Here is a 23,442-nt window from a genome sequence, read left to right as displayed (position 1 = left end):
CAGGCTGAAGAGCCTAATTTTGGGCTCCACTTTTTGGAAACTTTGGCCGGTATAAAAAAATTGCTATTGTAAATTACTGAGAGTTTAAATAACTTTTTATTGTTAAAACAAAATTGTTTCACTGTTGAAGTGACAGATTTTATGCCACTACATGACAAGTTCTGAATAAAAATACATGGAGTCCCTGACGCTGCAAACGCTCACTGAACTTTAAACCAGGGGACTGTTTCTCGAGTAAAGTTCTGTGTCTGTTTAAGTGTCTGCAGGATCCGGGAATTAATTTTCAATATTTGGATTTTTGCATATAGCAATTTTATAAATTATGAGACCCAGTGGCTGGGAGGTGTGGGGGCTGCGGGCTCTGGGGTGGGGCTGGGGATGAGGAGTTTGGGGTGCAGACAGGGCAGGATTAATGCAGGGGCTCTAGGGGCTGCAGCCCTGGGCTAAGGGGGACTCCGCAAAAAGATCTCCAGGCTGCCAGAAGTGCAGATCTTTTGGTGGGGCCCCCTTAGCCCGGGACCCTGCACTGCGGCCACTAACGTCCCTGCGTCCGGCCCTTCCTAGCGGGGAGCAGGGAGGCGGCTTCGTGCACTGCTGTCCCTCCCGCACCGTGCTGGGCTGGAGCTGGAGCTGTGAGTGTCTGGAAGCTCCGCCCACCCGCTGCCCTTGCCTGCAGGCTCCACCCCCACAGCTCCCATTGGCCAGGAACCGCAGCCAATGGGAGCTGTGGGGGCGGTGCCTGCAGGCAGACGCAGGACAGCGCAAGGAGCAACCTTCCCCCCCCCCCGAGGCCGCAGCCAGGGACATCCGTGCCGTGCCGGCAGCTGCAGGGTCACTCCGGGAGGAGCAGCGCAGGGCCAGGGCAGGCAAGGAGCCTGCCTCAACCCCAGTGCACCCCCAAATGGGAGCTGCCCCAGGCAAGCACCCCGCACCTCAAGCACCAGCCCTGAGCTCCCTCCTGCACCCTAACTCCCTTTCAAACCCCATACCCCCACCCCAACCTCCTGCCCTGAGCCCCCTCCCGCACCCTAACTCTCTCCCAGACCCCCACCCCAACCTCCTGCCCTGAGCCCCCTCCCACACCCTAACTCCCTCTCAGACCCCCACCCCCACCCCAACCTCCTGCCCTGAGCCCCCTCCCGCACCCTAACTCTCTCCCAGACCCCCACTCTCACCCCAACCTCCTGCCCTGAGCCCCCTCCCACACCCTAACTCCCTCCCAGACCCCCACCCCAACCTCCTGCCCTGAGCCCCCTCCCGCACCCTAACTCCCTCCCAGACCCCCACCCCAACCTCCTGCCTGAGCCCCCTCCCGCACCCTAACTCCCTCCCAGACCCCCACTCCCACCCCAACCTCCTGCCCTGAGCCCCCTCCCGCACCCTAACTCCCTTTCAAACCCCATATCCCCACCCCAACCTCCTGCCCTGAGCCCCCTCCCACACCCTAACTCCCTCCCAGACCCCCACTCCCACTTCCTGCCCTGAGCCCCCTCCCACACCCTAACTCCCTCCCAGAGCCCCACCCCCACCCCAACCTCCTTCCTGAGCCCCCTCCCACACCCTAACTCCCCCCAGACCCCACCCCAACCTCCTGCCCTGAGCCCCCTCCCACATTCCAAACCCCTGATCCCCAGCCCTGCCCCAGAGCCCGCACCCCCAGTCGGCCCCCTCACCACCTTCCGCACCCACCCCCCTGCCTCAACCTGCAGCCCCTCCTGCGCTCTGAACCCTGCATTTTTCACCACAGCCTGGAGTCTGGGGGCCACAGAATCGAATAGCCCTGGGCCCAAAGAGGCTCCGCGGGGGCTCAGTCCAGAGGACTCCCCCAAGCCCTCTCCCCACCAGCAGCACGGTGCTCTGGGGGGAAGGGGCCTCTCTCCCCCGCCGGGCGCTGGCAAGAGGGAGCTCCGGGGCCAGGAGAGGGGCCTGCGGCAGCCCTTCATCCCCAGCTGGCTCCCCTCCCATCTACCCCTCTCCTCTCCAGGCCCCTGCTGCGTGGCCCTTCATCGCTGGTGTGCGAGCACGCGGCTGAGAGGGAACTGAGACTCCAACCTAGAGTCCAACCTGCCGAGAGTGCTGTAGCCAGGGGGCACCGTGGTGCAGAGGCTGCCTGCGGGGTGCAGCCTGGCGTGGCAAGAGCGTCTGCCTCCCTGCTCCTGAGCAGAGCCCCCCTGCTCCCCACTCCCAGGGTGTCCCTCCCAGCCTGGCTCCACGTTCTGCCCCTGCCCTCTGCCCCTGCGAGCCGGGTCTCCCTGTGACGCTGCACTCCCTATTCTGTACGGAAATGTGCTCATGAGTATGAATATGACGTAACTGGAATATGCTTTATGCAAACTGCCTCTTGTGACAGATCATTGAAAAAGTTCTCATCGACTGAATGAGTTCATCCTATTTGTCTGCATGTGTCATTTCCATGTCTGAAGTTAGAAATATGAGGTATAAACGTGGATTACTAATGTTGTCAGACGAAGGGAGGGCCGTTAATGGTATTTCAGGAACCGGATGGCTCCAGTTTAACTAGAACTAGTTGTGAATGGTTTTGTTTTCCTGTAAGCCTTCCTGCGGATGTGTGGGCTAGCCCATAAAGTATGGAGACTGGGGTCTCACAGGGACATGTGACCATGTCACCTGATACTGGAATCCATCTTAAACCAGGTACTTTTCCATAAGGAACTGGGAGGGTCAAGCTGAAATAAGGACTGCCGCCTTTTGCCAAATCTATATAAGGGGGTGAAACAGGAGGGAAGCTGCGGCCAGTCAGCAGAAAGCCCCTGCTCACCATCCAGGATGTCTGCTGGAACTAACATAAACTAAACGGGGGGAAGGATTGGGACCGGACTAGAAATGCGTCCGGTCTGTGAAAAAAAGCTCATTGGAACATCTTTGAGGGTGAGATATTACATGGAGCCAGTTTCTTAGTGTATTAGATTTTGCCTTGTGTTTGTTTTATTTTACTTAGTAACTTACTTTGTTCTGTCTGTTATCTCTTAGAAACACTGAAATCCTACCTTTTATACTTAATAAAATCACTTTTGTTCATTAATAATCCCAGTGTAAGTCATTGGTCCCTGCGGGGAGAGCAGTGTGTGTAGATCTCTCTTTAGAAGGAGAAAGAGGGCGAATAATATGAACTCACACTGCGTACAACTTAGACAGGGTGAGAGGAGTTTATCTGGGGTTCAGGCTCCCAGGAAGGCGCTGCACTGGGTGCTGGGGCAAGACCCTGTTAACTGAGCCGCCCCAGGGCTGAGTGAATCTCCGTGTGTGTATTCGGCAGAGGGTGTGGCCCTATCTCTGGGTCTGTGCTGGAGGGGGCCTGCAGGGTCTGGCTCAGCAAGGCAGAGTCAAGGGGTGCCCAGGCTGGCAGAAGGGTTAGGCTCCGTGGTAGCTCAGGAATCAAGTGACAGTCCCAAGGGGGGCTCTACAAGTGAACCCGCCATACTCCCCTTCCCCTCCCACCACCACCCCAGATGGTCCCAGCCCTGCCGTTCCTCTTTCCATGGGCTCAATGGAAGATGAATGGGGCCAGCCAATGGGAGCTGGAAGTTGCCAGACTCTTCTAGGTTGGGAAGCGAGGGGAGGGGAAGGGAAGGGACTGGGAACTAAAACTGCAGGGCAGAGAGACAGTAAGTCTTAGGGGGTCCCGATCCAGTCCCCCAGCTTCTAGCCCACCCCTGCGGACCTCTCCCTGTGCCCCAGCTCACACCCACCCAGCTTCCAGGGCCCCCCCCCCGTGCCTCTAGGTCCCAGCCCACCCAACTCCCAGGAGGCCCCTCTCTGTGCCCCCAGAGCCAGGGGGACTCCTCCCTATACCCAGAGCTCCCAGCCCCCAGCCATGTCCACTGTCCAACTTTGACAATTTGGAGGTCCCACCGAGATGGCAAGCGGCTTCACTGAGGCTGTGTGATCCCTGACTGCCTTGCAGGATGATCGTGGCAGCCGGCACCTGGACGCTTAGTCCAAGCGATCCTCCACAAGACAGAAAGGTACACAGCAGCAGCGCAGTCTAGGCCATTGAACTTGTTGGTTCCCACTCTGTTTGGGTAGGGGTCCTTGGATCCAGCTTCTGGAATCAGACGTCTCAGGTACTTATTATTTTTGTGCTTTAACCGGTTTGAGGACTGTCTTGTCTTTGTGTCTATCCGTCTTCCCCGTGGTGTGTGTGTGAATCTGGGAGCCATCTCTGTCCGGAGACTGGCTGACCAAGGGGTCCCCGTCCCCATGGTCTGAATAAGTGGAATCTGCACAGCTGCAGCCGCACCACGCCTTGGGTATAGCCCCTGGTGTGAAAGCAAGGGCAGTTGAGGCAGTAGCCTGTGGACTCCTTTCTGTGTGTTGCACCGGGCACCGCTGTGCTGAGCCCGAATTTCCTTCTTGTGTGAGTGCTGTGTGACTTCCTCCTGGATGGGTAATCAGAAGTCTAAGGTAGAACAGTTCCCTAAGGGAACTCCAGCTTATTTTATGTATTTTAGGAGGGGTCCGGACTCTTGTAGGTTTCTTGAAAAATGGTCCAAATAAGCTCTAGAGAACCCCAAATTACAGTGGCCACTGTTAGGTTCTTGGGACAAGGATCGAGTGGACGCTTTAAAAAGCAAACTCGTCCTCCCAAAAACCAAATTGGAGAGAGGAGAAGTAGACTGCTTCATGCAGTGGTGGGAAGAGGCAAATCGTAGATGGACTGAGTCAAAACTCACCTCTCTTAAAAATTCTATCCAAAAACTAACAGTTCAATTGGATGCAGTCTCTCCCACCACTAGTCGGAGCACTCCCCTTTGCCCAGTCCTGTGCAATGATCCGGATCAAACCCGACCCGCACCATACTCCTGCGCAAATAAGAAATCAGAAAAGGAAAAATCTTCAGTGACTACAGATAATGAAAGTGAAGAAGATACCCTCATTGGCCTCGCAGCTCTGCAAAATATTATGAAGAAGAAATCCAAAGCAGGCTGCAAAGATTCTCTTGACATCTCTTCTTGGAAAAGAGAACCTGATGGGAGGTTAATGAGAGACTCTGATCAAACTGTTGTGGCACCCTTACGAGTCCTTAAAATGGGAGAAAGTGAGTCCATATGGGATTATAAGCCCTGGACTCGTACGGAAGTTTTGTCTATAGTTAAAAGTTTTCCCAAACCACAGGAAAACTCTGTCAAATTTGCTGAGGAGTTTCTGTTAATCTGTGAAACCTATGAACCCTCTGAGACAGATCTCCTCCAACTGTGTAAATTGTTAGCTCCTGCCAGTTATTATGAAAAATGGTTGGCTGCCACAGACTGGCCAGCTGAGGCACGCCACTCAACCATAAAAAGTACTGGCCCAGATTCGGCATCCAGAGACCGGTGTATGGCTCTTTGGAAGCGCCTGCATCAAGCCATTCCCAAAGTGTGGTCTCCTAAAACAAACTGGACAGCAATACGTTGCTGTAAGCAAGGGCAAGGAGAAAGCCCAGGCAACTATAGGTCCCGGCTAACTGATATTTTCCTACAACATTCAGGAATACAAGAGCCCGATGTAAATGGGCAGGGGGCCTTGGCACATGCATTTGTTGATGGTCTTCTCCCTGCCACAGGCAGCATGTTCAAACAAATAAGTGTGGGATGGGAGACTGAAACCATGGACAAATTGCTGACAGTAGCAGAGCATTGCCACTGCACTTTAAAAGGAAAGGAGGAACAGTCCTCCCAAAAGTTAATGGCTCTGCAGATACAGCATTATTCAGGACTAAGCAGACCACACTGGGGACAGGGACGGGGTTGCGGAAGGGGGCGGGGGGCTGGATTAACTGGGGTTTGTAACTACTGTAAACAGCCTGGACACTGGAAAAAAGAGTGTCCAAGACGACCTAATAATTGTATGGGAAATCAAGTGAACCCCCCGCTGGTTCCTCCAGCTGATCCCCAACCCTATTTTTCACCCCAACAATGACGGGATGCTGGGGAACCTCACAAAGTTTTAGCTCCCTTATTACCTCTGTCCCCTACTGGAGAATGTGTCCTGACTGTAAATGATCTCTCTCTCCCTTTCCTGTTCATACTGGAGCTTCTCTTTCTACAGTCCGCACCACTGACTTGCCTGAGGTTCCCCGATCTGGAAAATCTGTGTCTGCTGTTGGCATTACAGGGATCCCTACCTCTTTTCCCCTCTCAAAACCTTTGTCTGTTCAGGTCGGTCCCCTCTCTGAGGAGCATGCATTCCTCCTCTCTGATTCCACCCCTGCAAACCTTCTGGGACGGGACTTGCTATGCAAACTTGGCTGTTCTATTTACTGCTCCCCAGATGGTGTCTATCTGCAAATCCCTCAGTCTTCCTTATGTGATTCTGTAGCCTCCCTGCTGTCTGAAACTTCCCTCTCCACTCCGGTCCCTTGCTGTCCCTTAACTCCGTCCCTAGAGCACCTAATCTCTCAGGTTCCTTCCTCCCTATGGCCATCTCACCCATCTGAAGTGGGCCGATTAAATACTGACCCAGTTCGGATTACTGTAGACAATTCCAAACTTCTGCCTCGCCTGTCTCAGTATCCTTTGAATCCTGAGGCAGAGGCTGGGATTGCTCCAGTTATATCTGCATTAAAAGAACAAGGAATTATTGTCCCTTGTTCCAACCCCTGTAACACCCCTATCCTCCCAGTTCAAAAGGCTGATGGCAAATCGTGGCGATTTGTTCAAGACCTTCGAGCTTTAACCGTATTGTCATACCTTCTTTTCCAGTGGTTCCTAACCCTGATACAATCCTAGCGTCTATTCCTCCAAATGCAACCCACTTTACTGTTGTAGATTTGTGCTCCGCTTTCTTCTCTGTCCCAGTTCACTCTGAATCCCAGTATCTCTTTGCCTTCTCCTACAAGGGTCAGCAATATACATGGACTACCCTTCCCCAGGGGTATACAGAGAGTCCATCCTATTTTTCTCAAGCCCTAGCCAGGGATCTCGCTGATCTGGTTTTCCCATCAGGATCCACACTGATCCAATATGTGGACGACTTACTCCTGTGCTCCCCCTCTCTGTCTGCCTCAGAAACTGATTCACTAACACTTCTCACAGCTTTAGCGAACAAGGGTCATAAGGCTTCTCGCACAAAATTGCAGCTCTGCCAAACCTCTGTCACATACCTAGGCTTCCTTCTCTCCCAGGGCTCCCGTACACCCTCTCCAGCCCGGGTACAAGCCATCCTTAGCTTTCCCCAGCCTTGCTCTCCACGCCAGATCAGAAAATTCTTAGGCATGACAGGGTTCTGTAGGCAATGGATTCCCCAATATGCTTCTCTGGCAAAACCACTCCAAGAACTCACTTGATCCTCTGTACCTAACCCCATGCCATGGCCACTTGAAGCAAATGCTGCTTTCATCTCCCTTAAGCAGAATTTAGCCTCTGCCCCTGCCTTAGGGTTACCTAACTATGACAAGCCTTTTACCCCTTTCTGTCACGAACAATCTGCTTGTGCCCTCGGGGTTCTTCCTCAGGAGCACGGTGACAGAAATCGCCCGGTGGCTTATTTTTCTGCAACCTTGGACCCTGTAGCCCAGGGTTTACCCCCTTGCCTACACGCTGTAGCTGCTGCAGTGTGCCTGGTCGAGATGTCTGAGTCCCTTGTCCTCCGCTCTCCTCTCACTCTCATGGTTCCCCGTTCTGTGGAAACTCTCCTTCTGCAACGCAACACGGCTCACCTCTCCTCTGCTCGCCTCACTAGGTATGAACTTCTGCTGCTTTCAGCCTCACATATCACTATTTAGCGCTGCTCCCAGTTAAACCCTGCTACCCTCCTTCCTTTACCTAGTGATGGTGAACCCCATGACTGCCTTGCAACTGTCTCCGCTATCACTGTCCCGCGCCCCGACCTTTCAGATGTACCTCTCCCTAACTCTGACCTGGTATTATTCACTGATGGGTCCTGTTATAGAAATGACCAAGGCCACCTTCTTGCAGGGTACGCTGTGGTCTCTCTCTCTGAGACCACAGGAGCTGCGCCCTTACCCTCTGTGACCTCTGCCCAGGTGGCTGAACTGATCGCTCTAACCCGTGCCTGCTTTCTAGCCGAGGGGCTCTCTGCCACTATTTTTACTGATTCTCAGGATGCCTTTGGGGTTGTGCAGGACTCTGGCACCCTCTGGCAGGCTCGAGGTTTTCTTACCTCTACTGGTACCCCTATCAAGAATGGCCCCTACATTGCCGCCCTCCTGAAGGCAGTTTTACTACCGTCTGCCTTGGCAATTGTTAAGTGTACTGGCCACTCAGCGGCAGACACCGAGGTGGCAAAAGGTAATGCACTTGCTGATGCTGCTGCAAAACATGCCGCCACTATAAACCCTTCACCAGAAGCGTTTCTTGGTCCCCTCTCTGTCTCTGTAACGCCACCATCCCTGTCTCATCTCGCTCAGCTCCAGGATTCTGCCCCAGAAACAGAGAGAGACTCCTGGAGTGCTTTGGGTTGCTCTTTGCTTTCTGATTCGCTTTGGCGATCGCCCACCGGTACCTTTGTAGCCCCCCTCTCACTCTACCCGTCTCTAGCCGCCCTGCTACATGGTGTTTCGCATGTCGGCAAGGAGGGGATGGTCTCTGCTATGAGTAAGGCGGGGTGGTGGGCTCCCCATTTCAGCTCCTTTGCAACCCGCCACTGTGCCGCTTGTGTTACTTGTCAAAGCCACAATGTAGGCAAATCTGTAAAAGTAACACAAGGGTTCCGGGGTTTGCCTCAAGCACCTTTCCTACACTGGCAACATGATTTTGTACAAATGCCAAAGTGTCAGAAATATGAATTCATTTTAGTTATAATATGTCTGTTTTCGGGTTGGATTGAAGCCTTTCCCTGTCGCAAAGCTGATTCATTGTCCGTTGCAAAATGTCTGTTAAACCACATTATCCCTACCAAGGGAATTCCTGCCACTTTGTCTAGTGACCGGGGAACACATTTTACTGGAAAAAATTGTTCAACGTCTAAACCAGGTATTACATGTCACCCCCCTGTTGCACTGCCCTTACCATCCACAGAGTGCAGGGGCAGTGGAAAGGCGAAATGGTGTGCTTAAAAATAAGCTGGCAAAAATCTGTAGTTCCGCAGGGTTAAACTGGCCAGCTGCTTTACCACTGGCCCTTATGGAAATTCGGTCATCCCCATCCCAGAGACACAAATTGAGTCCATTTGAAATCATCATGGGACGCCCTATGCGAACAATGGCTACTATTACCCCAGCCCCAGACCTAAACCTAACTCACAGCACGCTCCTCCAGTACTGCAAAGGGTTAATGCAAGCGGTGAGCTCCTTCCATTGGCAGATGGGAGCAGCTTGGCCGAGGGAACCCACCTCTGCTGCCTGTCACACCCCTGAGCCTGGTGAGTGGGTCTGCCTGCGGCATCACCTTCGGAAGCCCGCCTTGGAACCCCGGTGGGAGGGTCCATGCCAGGTACTGCTCACCACCCAGACAGCAGTGAAATTATCCGGCATCGCTGCATGGATCCACGCCTCACAGTGTAAGCCAGCGCCACCTCACGGGGACCAAGCACCTCTGCAAGACCACGCCGAACCAGCTTCAACCCCAGAAGACAAAGAGGAACAGCCTGCAACCCCTTACAATCTGCGCTCTCGCAAGGGTTGCCAGAAGCAGAGAGTAAGCAGGCAGCAGGACCCAACAAACAAGAAGCAGCAGTGAGCCTAGCGTCTGCTGCCTGGTGGACGTAAAACCGTGACTGCGGTTCCCTCGAAAGGGGTTGTCGGAACCAGAAAGGGTCCTGTTTCCAACATGTGTCCTTTGAGAAGCTTAATCCTCAGCTCCTGTGTCCTGAGGGTCTGGGGAATCCAGAGAGACAGTGACAATTCTTTCATCCAACAACAGGTGCAGATAGCCCAGATCCTGAATATTTCTAATTGCTGGGTCTGCAGCCACATCCCAGCTCACTCACAAGCTAGTTTCCCCACCATGGCAATCCCTTTGATTTCCTCGGAGCTCGCTGGAGAACCCTATCCACTTAAAAGGACATGGAAGGAAAATGACACTTGGGGGCTGGGAAAAACATATGTTCCTAAACTTATAAGTGTGGTGAAAGGAAAGGGCCACTGGTGCTGGGTGTGTAATGGGACAGGGCTGAATCTAGGGAGGAGCAGCTGTCTCCAATACATCGTGTCCCATGGTGTGTGGGACTATTCAAACAAGGTTGGAGAATGGTGAACCGGGTATGGAAAGATAAACTTCCTCTCAACCTGGGACCAAACCAAAGATTCAATCTCTTGCTCCCCCTACAGCCTCCCTGAGAAAAACAGCACCATCTACAAATGTCCTGTGAATGCTACCTCTTCTCCCAGTGAAAATCATCCTGTGCCCTTTGGGGGATACTATTCCTCCTTCGTAAATTCTTACATGTCAAAGGGTTGCAGTCAACCCTTCCCAGCTTTAATGGGACATCATTGGGTTTGTGGGGAAAATGCTTACACTGTGTTACCAGGAAATTGGTCAGGTATCTGTTATCCTGCTCAGCTTTTCCCACAATTCCGGGTGCTTCAATCCCTCCCACGAAATCGCCTCCGTAATTTCAGGCAAAAAAGGAGGGACTTGCCAGATGCTAAATGGTATGTGGATAACATAAGCCCCCTAATTTGGGAAGAAGCTTTTGGCATTTCTTTAGTCCCAGTAGGGGGGGTAATCCACCATGCAAAAAGGCTTTTAAGGTTACAAGCGGTGGTTGAGATCATGGCCAATGAAACAGGAGAGAGCTTAAAAGCTCTAGCCAAAGAAGCAGGAGCAGTCCGACAAGTGGCCCTCCAAAACCGTCGGGCATTAGATATAATACTGGCAGCCAAAGGAGGGACCTGTGCTCTAATTGGAAAGGAAAGCTGTGTATACATACCTGATAATACTAATGAGGTAATAAATCGTGCTAGCCATCTGGAGCAAATTGCATACCTTCCCCACGAAGAACCAAGTTCCTTGTGGAAATGGATAAGTAACTTATTCAATTTCTCTAGTCTGGGAAACTGGTTGTTTCAAGGAATCCTGACTATCCTATTTGGAATTCTAATAATCTTTGTGTGTTTTCAATTGATTTCTTGTTGTATCCAAAACTGCACAAGATACACCATCCATCAGGTTACCCCTAACCAGAGTGCTAATCTAATGTTGTTAAATGTCACCAGTGAAAGTAATGAAAAAGAACGATTGATGTATGGAATCCAGTAAGTCATTGGTCATGGGCGTAGCCTTGACCAAAAGGGGGGATTGTGGAAGTATAACATTGTATAAGTATAACGTTGTATAAGGGGACATGCTGGATACATTGTATATGAGAGGGCATGCCAAAACATGTTACAAAGTATCTGAGGGAGCACACGTAGGGACAGTTACTATTGAATGGAGAAGCAATTAAGATAGAGCCAGCACATCTAAGAAGCAGGCATCAGAATGGAAGGTGTGAAGGGCAATTAGTTAAGTTAACTGGAAGCTGTTAAAGGAGATTGTTAAGGGTGGCAGATAATTGAAGATACGTGACTAGTCTCAGGGATCTCGAAGGGTGGTGACTAAAATCTTTTTCTTCTTTTGTCTGTAACGTCTCTGTAACTTGTTCTCCAGCAAGCTGTATAAATTAAGAGACACAAGCCTCACTCGGGGGGCTCACTTCTAAATGTATTAGCAGAGCAGCTTTGCTAATAAAACAGAGTGGTCTGATAAATTGTGAGTCTGAGTCAAACTTTGACAGTAAGAAAAGGTTCCTGATCAGCTGTGGTTATGAGGGAGAAAAGGTCCCGTTTTCAGAGGCTGCTCGTTTCTCTGGTCAGGAACGGTGTCTCCTCTGCAGCTGAAGGTTGGATCCAAGAGGATGACTCCAGGTGGTGAGTGGCGTGGCTTGCCTTGCTCTCATGTTTCTCTGTCTTCTCTCGTGTGTTCGCCAACTCTCTCTCTCTCTTCTCTCCTCTTCTCTCCTCATGCCGTGTCCCTTCACAGGACACAGGTAGGTGTGCATTCCCGCAGGTGAGGTCTCGGGAGCCCTGGAGAAGTTTGAGAGGAGGAAAATCATGCCGGGCAGTGGGTGCGAGCGTGGAGCAGTGACTGTCGGGGTTAACTCTGTCTCGGTTCATCACGTTGGGCCGATGCGCGGATGAAGGCAAGATTTCCAGCACCAATGGAGCATTGTATAATGATAGCCTACGCGATGTGGCCCACTGAGATGGTAACTTCTTTGTTTTTCCTCCTTGGTCTGGGTTTAGTACAAACAGTTGACTCCCCTCATCGGATGGAAAGCGAGCGAGAGTGGTGAGCCCACGAACGCTGTTGATGCAGCCAGGAGTCGTCCGGTTGGCAGCGGAGCAGTCGCGAATGTCAGTGAGATAAGTGTCTGGTTTGGTTAAGGCTTTGCTCACGGCCCGCCTGGCTCCAGGTAGGGACTCCCCATTAGCTGGGGCTGGGTTTGTAAGAAAAGGTTCCTGACCAGCTGTGGTTAGGAGAGAGACAAGGTCCCCATTTTCAGGGGCTGCTCATTTCTCTGGCCAGGAACGGTGTCTCCTTCGCAGGAGAAGGTGGCATCTAGGAGGATGACTCCAGCTGGTGAGTTGCTTGCCTTCCTCCCATATTCTTCTCTCTTCTCTTGTGTGTTGGCCAACTTTCTCAGTCTCTCTCTCCTCTGCTCTCCTGGTGCCGTCTCCCTTTGTAGGACACGGGTAGGTGTGCATTCCCACAGGTGAGGTCTCGGGAGCCATGGAAAAGTCGGAGCGGACGAAAGTCATGCAGGGCAGTAGAAAGGCTGCTGAAAGTACCTGAAGAGACAAAGGAAACGAGAAGGGGGGAGTCCAGACTAAGACAGGAGTCTAGTCTGTAAAGAGAAACAATGGGAAGTCTAAGCTACAGAAACTCTTCAAGTTGCCAAAAGACATTTAGGATGGGAAATTACTTCTTGAATCCAGTCTCTTTAAGATCTTAGGCTTAGTATGTGTGTGTATTTGTATTTGCTTAGTAATCTGCCTTCTTCTGTTTGCTATCCCTTATAATCACTGAAAATCTGCCTTTTCTAGTGAAACTATTTTTTGTTTATTATTATTATTATTAAACTCAGTTTGTGCAACGGGTGCTCCGTGAGGAAATGATTTGTGTGTTACTCCAAGGGGCCGCCGGTGTCACTGTTGCTCCATGAGGGAAATGATTTGAGCATGACCTGAATTGGCCACCCACTGTCACTTGGTGCAGGAGAGAAATGATTTGTGCATCACACTGACTGGCCACCTGGTGTCACTGTTGCTCCGTTAGGGAAATTATTTGTGCATTACCCAGAGTGGCCACCTGGTGTCACTGTTTCTCCATGATGGAAATGGTTTGTGCAGTACCCTGAGTGGCCACCCGGGGTCGCTGTTGCTCCGTGAGGGAAATGGTTTGTGCATGACCTGAATTGGCCACACACATCACTGTTGCTCCGGGGGGGGGGGGGGATTGTTTGTGTGTTACGCCTGAGTGGCCACGTTGTGTCACTCTTCCTCCATGAGGGGAATGCTTTGTGTCTTACCCTGTGTGGCCACCCAAGACAACACACAGATCACACGCAAAACATCACACACACAAAACACGACAGATGACACTCACACACACACAACACAGGACACCAACACACACAAACAACAAGACACACAACTAAAATGACACACAAAACAGCACACAACACGACACACAAAATCACACACAATACACGACACACACACACACAAGACGAGGCACAAAACGGCAGACAACGTGACACAGAAATCACACACGACACCGACACCCACACACAATACGACACACAACACCTCACATGACACACAAAACGGCACACGTGACACACACACACAACACGATGCACAAAACATCGCACACAAAATATCACACACCCACACACAACATGACACACACACAGACAACACGACACAAGACACACAAAACGGCACACGACACGAGACACAAAAATCTCACACAACACATGACATGGACACACACAACATGCCCACAAAACGGCACACAACACGGCACACACTGTCACATGCACACAACACGGCATACAACATGGCACACACACACTCAACATGGACCACAACACGCAAACATAAACACGTCTCACACACACAAAACGACACACAAGTCACACACACAACACGTCACACGACACACGCAACACGACACACACAACACGTCACACAGCAGAAGGTTTCATCGAGGAGGAGGATGTCCCGGGGTCCCCGGGCGATGCTCTGGGACTGCTCCCCAGGAAGCCAGGCAGGACTCTGGGGAAGTCTCCTCTCGGGGAGCAGCCTGTCTGCAGGACACACAGCTCCCCCGGCTCCACCTTCCTGGCTCTGACCTCGGAGCCTTCAGCCTCCTCTGCCCCTCCCTGCGCTTCCCACAGCCAGTCCGCCCAGGCGGGGTCCTGGGGGGGGCAGAGGGTCCTGCCCCCCAACTCCGCAGGCAGACGGGACTCTCAGCCAGCCAGGAAAACAGAGGTTTATTAGACGACAGGGACATGGTCTAACACAGAGCTGTAGCTATGTCTCGGAAGCCAAGAAGCAGTAGAAGGGGACGAAAATCATGCAGGGCAGTGGGTGCGAGAGTGGAGTGGTGACTGTCGGTGTTCACTCCGTCTCTGTTCCTCGAGTGGGGCCGATGTGGATGACCAGGCCCCGGGTCCCTGGCCCCAGTGCCCCGCCTGTGCTCCATCTCTTCCTGTATCTGCCTCGCCCCTTCTCCCAGCCCACACTGCCCACCGCTGCCTGGATGATTTCCCCCTCTCCTCCATTGCACCCCCCTCTGTGGGGTCCCTGCCACTCACCGTCTGCCTCCTCTCCTCCACCCCCTCCCCCGCTTCCCCACGGGTCACTCTGGGGGCTGGTTTTCTTCACCATCTCCGTGCATGATCTGGAGGATGGGATGGATTGCACCCTCAGCAAGTTCGCAGATGACACTAAGCTGGGGGGAGAGGGAGATACGCTGGAGGGTCGGGATAGGGTTCAGAGTGACCCAGACCAATTAGAGGATTGGGCCAAAAGAAATCTGATGAGGTTCAGCAAGGACAAGTGCTGAGCCCTGCACTTAGGAGAGAAGAATCCAATGCACTGCCCCAAGTAGTTAGGGAAGTGGATTGGACTGAAGAATTTATGGATCTAAAGGTAGAGGAGGCCTGGGATTATTTTAAATCAAAGCTGCAGAAGCTATCGGAAGCCTGCATCCCAAGAAAGGGGAAAAAATTCATAGGCAGGAGTTGTAGACCAAGCTGGATGAGCACGCATCTTAGAGAGGTAATTAAGAAAAAGCAGAAAGCATATAGGGAGTGGAAGAAGAGAGGGATTAGCAAGGAAAGCTACTTTATTGAGGTCAGAACATGTAGGGATAAAGTGAGACAGGCTAAAAGTCAAGTAGAGGTGGACCTTGCAAAGGGAATCAAAACCAATAGTAAAAGGTTCTATAGTCATATAAATAGGAAGAAAACAAAGAAAGAGGAAGTGGGACTGCTAAACACTGAGGATACAGTGGAGGTCAAGGATACTCTAGGCATGGCCCAATATCTAAACAAATACTTTGCCTCAGTCTTTAATAAGACTAAAGAGGATCTTAGGGATAATGGTAGCATGACAAATGGGAAGGAGGAGATGGAGGTAGGCATTACCATATTTGAGGTAGAAGCGAAACTCAAACAGCTTAATGGGACTAAATCGGGGGGCCCAGATAATCTTCATCCAAGAATATTAAAAGAATTGGCACAAGAAATTGCAAGCCCATTAGCAAGAATTTTTAATGAATCTGTAAACTCAGGGGTTGTACCGTATGATTGGAGAATTGCTAACATAGTTCCTATTTTTAAGAAAGGGAAAAAAAGTGATCCGAGTAATTATAGGCCTGTTAGTTTGACATCTGTAGTATGTAAGGTCTTCGAAAAAATTTTGAAGGAGAAGGTAGCTAAGGACATTGAAGTCAATGGTAAATGGGACAAAATACAACATGGTTTTACAAAAGGCAGATCGTGCCAAACCAACCTGATCTCCTTTTTTGAGAAAGTAACAGATTTTTTAGACAAAGGAAACGCAGTGGATCTAATTTACCTAGATTTTAGTAAGGCATTTGATACCGTGCCACATGGGGAATTATTAGTTGAATTGGATAAGATGGGCATCAATAGGAAAATTGAAAGGTGGATAGGGAATTGGTTAAAGGGGAGACTACAACGGGTCCTACTGAAAGGTGAGCTGTCAGGCTGGAGGGAAGTTACCAGTGGAGTTCCTCAAGGATCAGTTTTGGGACCAATCTTATTTAATCTTTTTATTACTGACCTGGGCACAAAAAGTGGGAGTGTGCTGACAAAGTTTGCGGATGATATAAAGCTGGGAGGTATTGTTAATTTAGAGAAGGACAGGGATACCCTACAGGAGGATCTGGATGACCTTGTAAACTGGAGTAATAGTAATAGGATGAAATTTAATAGTGAGAAGTGTAAGGTCATGCATTTAGGGATTAATAACAATTTTAGTTATAAGCTAGGGACGCATCAATTAGAAGAAACGGAGGAAGACCTTTGAGTATTGGTTGATCATAGGATGACTATGAGCCGCCAATGTGATATGGCTGTGAAAAAAGCTAATGTGGTCTTGGGACGCATCAGGAGAGGTATTTCCAGTAGGGATAAGGAGGTTTTAGTACCGTTATACAAGGCACTGGTGAGACCTCACCTGGAATACTGTGTGCAGTTCTGGTCTCCCATGTTTAAGAAGGATGAATTCAAATTGGAACAGGTACAGAGAAGGGCTACTAGGATGATCCGAGGAATGGAAAACTTGTCTTATGAAAGGAGACTCAGGGAGCTTGGCTTATTTAGCCTAACTAAAAGAAGGTTGAGGGGAGATATGATTGCTCTCTATAAATATATCAGAGGTATAAATACCAGAGGGGGAGAGGAATTATTTAAACTCAGTACCAATATGGACACAAGAACAAATGGATATAAACTGGCCACCAGGAAGTTTAGACTTGAAATTAGATGAAGGTTTCTAACCATCATACGAGTGAAGTTCTGGAATAGCCTTCCAAGGGAAGCAGTGGGGGCAAAACATCTATCTGGCTTTAAGATTAAACTCGATAAGTTTATGGAGGAGATGATATGATGGGATAACATGGTTTTGATAATTAATATTCACGGTAAATAGGCCCAATGGCCTGTGATGGGTTATTAGATGGGGTAAGATCTGAGTTACCCAGGAAAGAATTTTTTGTAGTATCTGGCTGATGAATCTTGCCCATATGCTCAGGGTTTAGCTGATCGCCATATTTGGGGTCGGGAAGGAATTTTCCTCCAGGGCAGATTGGAAGAGGCCCTGGAGGTTTTTTGCCTTCCTCTCTAGCATGGGGCACGGGTCACTTGCTGGAGGATTCTCTGCTCCTTGAAGTCTTTAAACTACGATTTGAGGACTTCAATAGCACAGATATAGGTGTGAGGTTTTTTTTTTTGTAGGAGTGGTGGGTGAAATTCTGTGGCCTGAGTTGTGCAGGAGGTCAGACTAGATGTTCATAATGGTCCCTTCTGACCTAAATATCTATGAATCTATGTCCCCGCCCCGAACCGACCCTCACGGAGCATCCTCAATTCCATGACACAGCTGTTCTGGGGTGGGCAGGAAGTGCTGGGAAGGAGGGTGGGGAGTTGCTCAGTGGGGGTGTGTCTCTCTGGGTGGGGTCTGTGTGTGTTTATGCACAAGCTGATTGTGATGTCATGGAGGCCAACAGCAAAGAGTGTTCGGCGTCAGCATTCTTGCCCTGCCCTCAGTCTGCCAACTGGCTTGGTTGACAACGGCTGGTGACCCAAGGAGCTGCTGAGAGACGCGGACCATCCCTCTGTCAGCAACTTCTTGAATCAGCTATTTCCACAGGTGTTTGAGGAACAAAAGGATGAGTTTTTACAGAAGGTAATTCCCAGATTCTTTCCCTGCTCATTAGATCGCACACGACAGGTCGGTGCCTCCTTCTCCTCGGGACGGGTGGGGGCGGGTGTGGCAACAGGCAGGTCTCAGCGTTCCCTTTTGATTTGAAAGTGGCCATCTCTCAGGTCTCCTCCTGCTTCAGCCGGTCAGGTTCTTTGGAGGCAGATTTAGATGATTTTATCTTTCAGCAGACTAGTCGGGGGCAATTTCCAGGGATCGAACCAAAAGGGAAGATAACAAAACTCGTGTAGAATTTAGATTGAGATCTCCATCAATCGTCTTTCCCTTGGAGTTGCCCCTAATGCACTCCTTGCCTTCAAGTTGGGAATAGAAACCCTTTGTCTCCTGTCATGACGGCCAAAGAAATGTGTGTTGAGAGAATATCGATCTCAGAATTTACAGGATTGAAATGCACATAAATGAGCTCAAATAATGCAGAAGAAATTAATCTTAAGATATTGAAAGTGATACAGCTCCACTCCCATCCCCTGGCTGTCATCTTGGTAGTTCTCTCAGAAAGAATCTCCTGGCGATAGATCTCAAAACTCTCTACAAATTCTACTCTACCCCCTTGGGCTAGAGAAAAGAGATGTGTCGATCCCCCCTGCCCCACAATTCCTTTCCAGGAAAGGGGTTTCAATCAACTGTCGCCTACATTTGTCATGGGTCTCGCTGTGATTTCTTTGTCCTTGTTTTGGAGGCCTAACTTCTGACTGGATTTTGGAAATAATATGGGTCATTCTTCATTTCAAGTTGACTGATTCTTTCCCCCATGCTAATATATTCCAGATTTTCAAATAGTTGAGAAGAAGTCAACATATTTGCAGCTGCTAATTCATCCTTCCAGACCCTCAAACCCTCGAGATGACAATCTTTTCTTCCTTTTCCTGGCTTCTCTGGGAACAGAGCTTTCTTGGTTTGCAGCTTGGCCCGATCTGTTCCCAGAGTCCCAACATTGTGTGCACAAAGGAGTGGGGTTAAGAAGGAAGCATTTTTGCAACTAGGCCCAGGCAAAGAACATAGAAACTGACCTTTTGTTCTTTCTATCCCTAGCCTCTGTTTGCCAGGTGCCAGGAATGAGCAACAGGAATGGATCGCTTGATGATTCCCTATTCATTCCTTCTGGGGCACACACCACTGGCTACTGTCAGAAGACAGCGTACTGGGCTCAATGGACCTTTGGTGTGACCCAGTCTGGGCGGTCTTGTGTTGCATATCTTCTTGGTTGCAGCAACCAGTCCTGGCTATTAGAGGAGCAGATGGCTTCAAAAGACCACTCTCGTGGATCTGGGAATCCTGGGCAAACTAATTCCCTTCCTTTCGAGAAGGACAGAAAAACCCATTTCCTCCTTCTTTCTATTCCAGGCTTCGTTCCTTTTTCCAAAGACTCACCTCTCGGGAGCACAGAGAGATCCATGTGCACAAAGTGCTCGTCCAACCTGCAGCCATTGAGGCATGCTCTGGCCTCAGCCCCCAAGAACAGGCCTTGCCAGAGAAGCCCCAGGGAAGAAAATGCTCATGGACCATCATGAAAAGACTCTGTGTCTGTTGCCAATCCCACAACTCGATGGCAGAGAGCAGTGAGGAGAGAACAGCTTCCTCTCCAAGAAGGTGGACGCACTTGTCCCTGAAGAAGAAAGCAGCGGAGACCCAGGTGGAGGCAGAAGAGGTGAAGCTGCAGGAGACAACACACAAAGTCAAAGCGGATCTTACAGGTGAGATGGTTCAATCCACATGGTTCGCGAGGAGCATGTGAGGAACACTCACACCAGTCACTTGACAAGCCTCGACATCAGGGCCATCTCATGGGACAGTGATGGGTACCTCCGGCTCTGGAATCCATATAGAGGGTGGCAGAGGTCCATGGCTGAGGTGGGGAGAGCTGACAATGTCAGGTCACCCCCCTCTGGGGATCTGGCACGGTGGGGTGGGGACTACTAACATTGTTCCAGGCTGGAAGGAGAAGAGAGAGGCTGGACGTTGGAGGAAATCCTTTCTTTTCTCCTGGATTGGGTCCCTTTCCTCAAGAAAATGCTCCAGAGGTCTCAGCAGGTCACAGCTGGGAACCGTACCAGAGCTGAGTCATTCCTTCTTGGGGGGTTCAATGCAAAAGGAGGCCAGGTCCCCATCACTGACAGGAAAAGGGTGCAAGGGGAGGGGAAGAGTAGAGGACACCATTGAAAAGAAACTGGCCCCGAGGGAAGAGGAAGCCTCGTGTGGTTAAAGCCTCCAGCTAGGAGTCAGGAGAGCAGAGTTCTCTGCTGAGCTCTGCCAACAACCTTCAGTCTGACCCTGGGCAATTCGCTTCAGGGCTCTGGGCCCAACTTCCATCCTCTTTAAACCGGGGGGAAGACATGGAAAAGCAAAATGTTAAGAATGTTTCTTTCTGCTGCAGGGACGAAGAAGGAGCCGTCTGACACGAAGGGGAAGTGGGAAAAAGGAAGCCCAGAAGAGCAGGAAGAAGAGCGCACTCCCAGCCCCTCATTAACAAGCAGCTCCCATATGACGATGGTAATGGTGCTGTGTGGCCGTGCTCATGGAAAGCATCCCTTGCTGTGTGTAGGAATATCTCCCAGGGGCTGAAAAGAAACACTCGTCAAGGGTGATCAACTCCAGCCAGTCTTTATCTGGGTCGCTTGAACGAGGCCCGCTTTGACAAAGGGGTTTAGACACCTAAAGAAGTCCAGAGGTGCTTTGTGGGATTGGCAGAAGTGCCTGACTCAGGTGCCCAATTCTCATGCACTTTCCATGGCACACAGGCACGACTGAAAATCAGACCAGGCCCATCCCTGCCCTGGTCGGGGGAACCCACATATCTCCTGGCTGTGGGGTTCTGGCCCATCTCGTGGCACCAGGACCACTTTGAGACACAGAGAAAAGGAGTCTGCTCTAGAGCCTTAGCTAACAGCCTCTTGGCTTTTCGCTCCTGTGGTCGAGGCTCCTGCACTAAGCTCCAGAGGTCCCAGGTTTCCTCCCGCCTGCCAACATCTGGGCTCTGTCCGAGTTACAAAAGCCTCTAGACACCTTTGTAACTCTTCCTCTTCGGGACAGAGCACCCTGCAGCGCATACAAAAGGCTGCAATTCTGGGAGCTTCTGACCCGCCGGGGGTCTGGAGTATGGAGGCGAGTGTGCCACTCCGCCGTGCTCTACTGCATCCTAGGATATCAGGGTTGGAAGGGACCTCAAGAGTTCATCCAGTCCACTCCCTTGCTCAAAGCAGGACCAAACCCCAATTTTTACCCTAGATCTCGAAATGGCCCCCTCAAGGATTGAACTCACAACCCCGGGTTTAGCAAATGCTCAAACCACTGAGCTACCCCTCAGCTGTTGGCAACCAGGACAGACGGTGCTAATCCAGCGCCATGCAGGCCAGCTGCAGTAATCCCCAGGGGGTGCCCTGAGACCCCAGGGCAAAGGCCTCCAGCACCCCAAGCCCTGGGTTGAGGTGACCCTGGAACCAGGCCCCCTGGAGTAACATTGTGCCCAGTGAGTTCTCACCCCCAGGGCTCTGGCCCCGGAGGCCCAGGCTTTGGGCTTCTCTTCAGCCAGGCAAACTTGCTTCTTCAGTCTCAGTTACTTTCTGTCCTGACGGCGATTCCTGCCTGTTTTCTGGCAGCCCCACAGGCTGCTAGGTGGGGAAGGAAGAGGGTGTTTCCGTTTGGGCCCTATTCTCAGTCCCTTCCTCGCAGACACTGTGGGCTGCCAGAGTTGCTGAGCCAATCTCCTCAGGCGCTCGGGGTGGGATGGGACATGGGGCAGGTTCTCCAGTGACCCCTCGGCGACACTCAAGGAGCAACTCGAATGGGCTTTGCAGGACATTGAGGCTTTCTCAGCAAAAGCGGGGTTTCCTGCGAGGAGGGGCTAGCAAGGGAGGAAATGGGGTGGCCCTTGGGGTCCCAGCACTGCCCGAGAGGCTCCCATCTCTTCTCAGGGGAGGGGGCCAGAGAGGGGACAAAAGGCTAAGGAAACCTTAGCACCTGGGGAGGCTTTTGAAGAAAAGGGCTCAGCCGGAGTCTCCACGCTCCCTCGGCACTGCCAGCCTCCCCCGGGGACAGACTGTTCCAGGGCAGCTGCCCGAGGGAAATACTCAATCCCAACAGGCTTTGTCCCTGTTCTTTCCAGACCCCCAGGGAGCACCCTTCCTCAGCCCCGCTCCATGCCCTGCTGATGGCAGCCGTGAAGGGTCTGACAACACCCACCCTGCAGAGATTTAGAGCCGCAGAGGAAGAGCTGAGGGCCATCGTATCTCTCCACGGAGACAAGATGGAGAGAGTAAGAGACTCCCACAATGGGGCAGGGGGATGCTGCGCAGAGAGGGGGATGGGAGAAGTTCCTCTCCTCGGAAACCATTCCTGGGACACTGGCATGGGATTGGAAGGTTGGCTCAGCCCCTTGCCATTCATCGCTTGGCCACGGGGATAGGCGACATTCAAGCCCTTCTCCGAAGACCGCCTGCACGTGGCGCGGAAGTGCAGACTTAGTCCCTTCCTGGGCTTTGGCTTTCCTGGAAACGCTGAGACTAATCAATGAACAGAATCCTCAGCCTGAACTTCCTCCCCAACCTGCCTGTTCCTAGGGTTTCCTGCAGGTCATCCCTGTCTCTGCCCGAGTTCCTTCTTTCCAACAGGTCCCAGCGGGAAGTTAACAAATGGCCCCTCAATCAGCAGATTGATTTGTGCAGGGCTCTAACTCCTGCTAGCAGAACAGGTCAACAGAATCCAGCCACCCACCTTGGAGCTTCTGCTCCTTGTTCGAGAGAGGAAAGAGCAATGACCAATTCCTCACGGAAGAGTCCTAGGGGGTGGCTTGTCCCTTTAGGGTCTGCTCCCTGTGTTGCAAACTCTGCAGCAGGAGCCTGAAAGCCTGGCCCTATGGACTTGGGCTCCCAGGGCTGGCACTGAGGGGCCAAAACAGCAATGCAGACTCTTCTGGGCTGGGGCTGGAACTTGATCTCTGAAGCCTGGGGAGGAGGGTGGCTTCAGAGCCTGGGCTCCAGCCCAAGTCACCTTGTCTGCACTGCTCTTCTAAGTGCCATAGCATGAATCCGAGGTTAGAGACTGGGGACTTAAGAGACTGGGGCCGGGAGCTGGCTAGCCCCACCCAACTAGCCCTGCCTCCCATCTCTGCCATGGGCTCTGGGATACATCGGTAGAACCAGCTGGGTCTGGAGCAGTGCTTCTCAACCTGTGGCCCGGTCAGCACAGAGCTGCGCCCCTTTGGGACATCCTCAGGGACAAACAGGTCGGATTGGATGTGTCCCACAATGGAAACTAGGTTGAGAACCACTGGTCTGGAGGAGCGGATTGTGCAAGAAAGAGCTAAAAGGAAGTTGCAGAGATGGAGGAAAGGCTCCTGGAGGGAAGCCCTTGAGAGCGGGGCTGAGAGCCGTTTGCTACGGCAGGGAAGGCCCTGGGACATCAGGAGAGTTAGGACTGTGCGCACTCTAAGGTTTTGTGCATGTTTTTGAGCTTGAAGGTGCTAACCCAGACCTCAGGAAGACTGGGGTTCCTGGACTTGTCAAAGCCTCTTAGGGAGCAGC

Source organism: Caretta caretta, chromosome 4 (genome assembly GCF_965140235.1).
Source record: "Caretta caretta isolate rCarCar2 chromosome 4, rCarCar1.hap1, whole genome shotgun sequence".
Classification (NCBI taxonomy): Eukaryota; Metazoa; Chordata; order Testudines; family Cheloniidae; genus Caretta; species Caretta caretta.
This window is presented reverse-complemented; position numbering follows the sequence as displayed.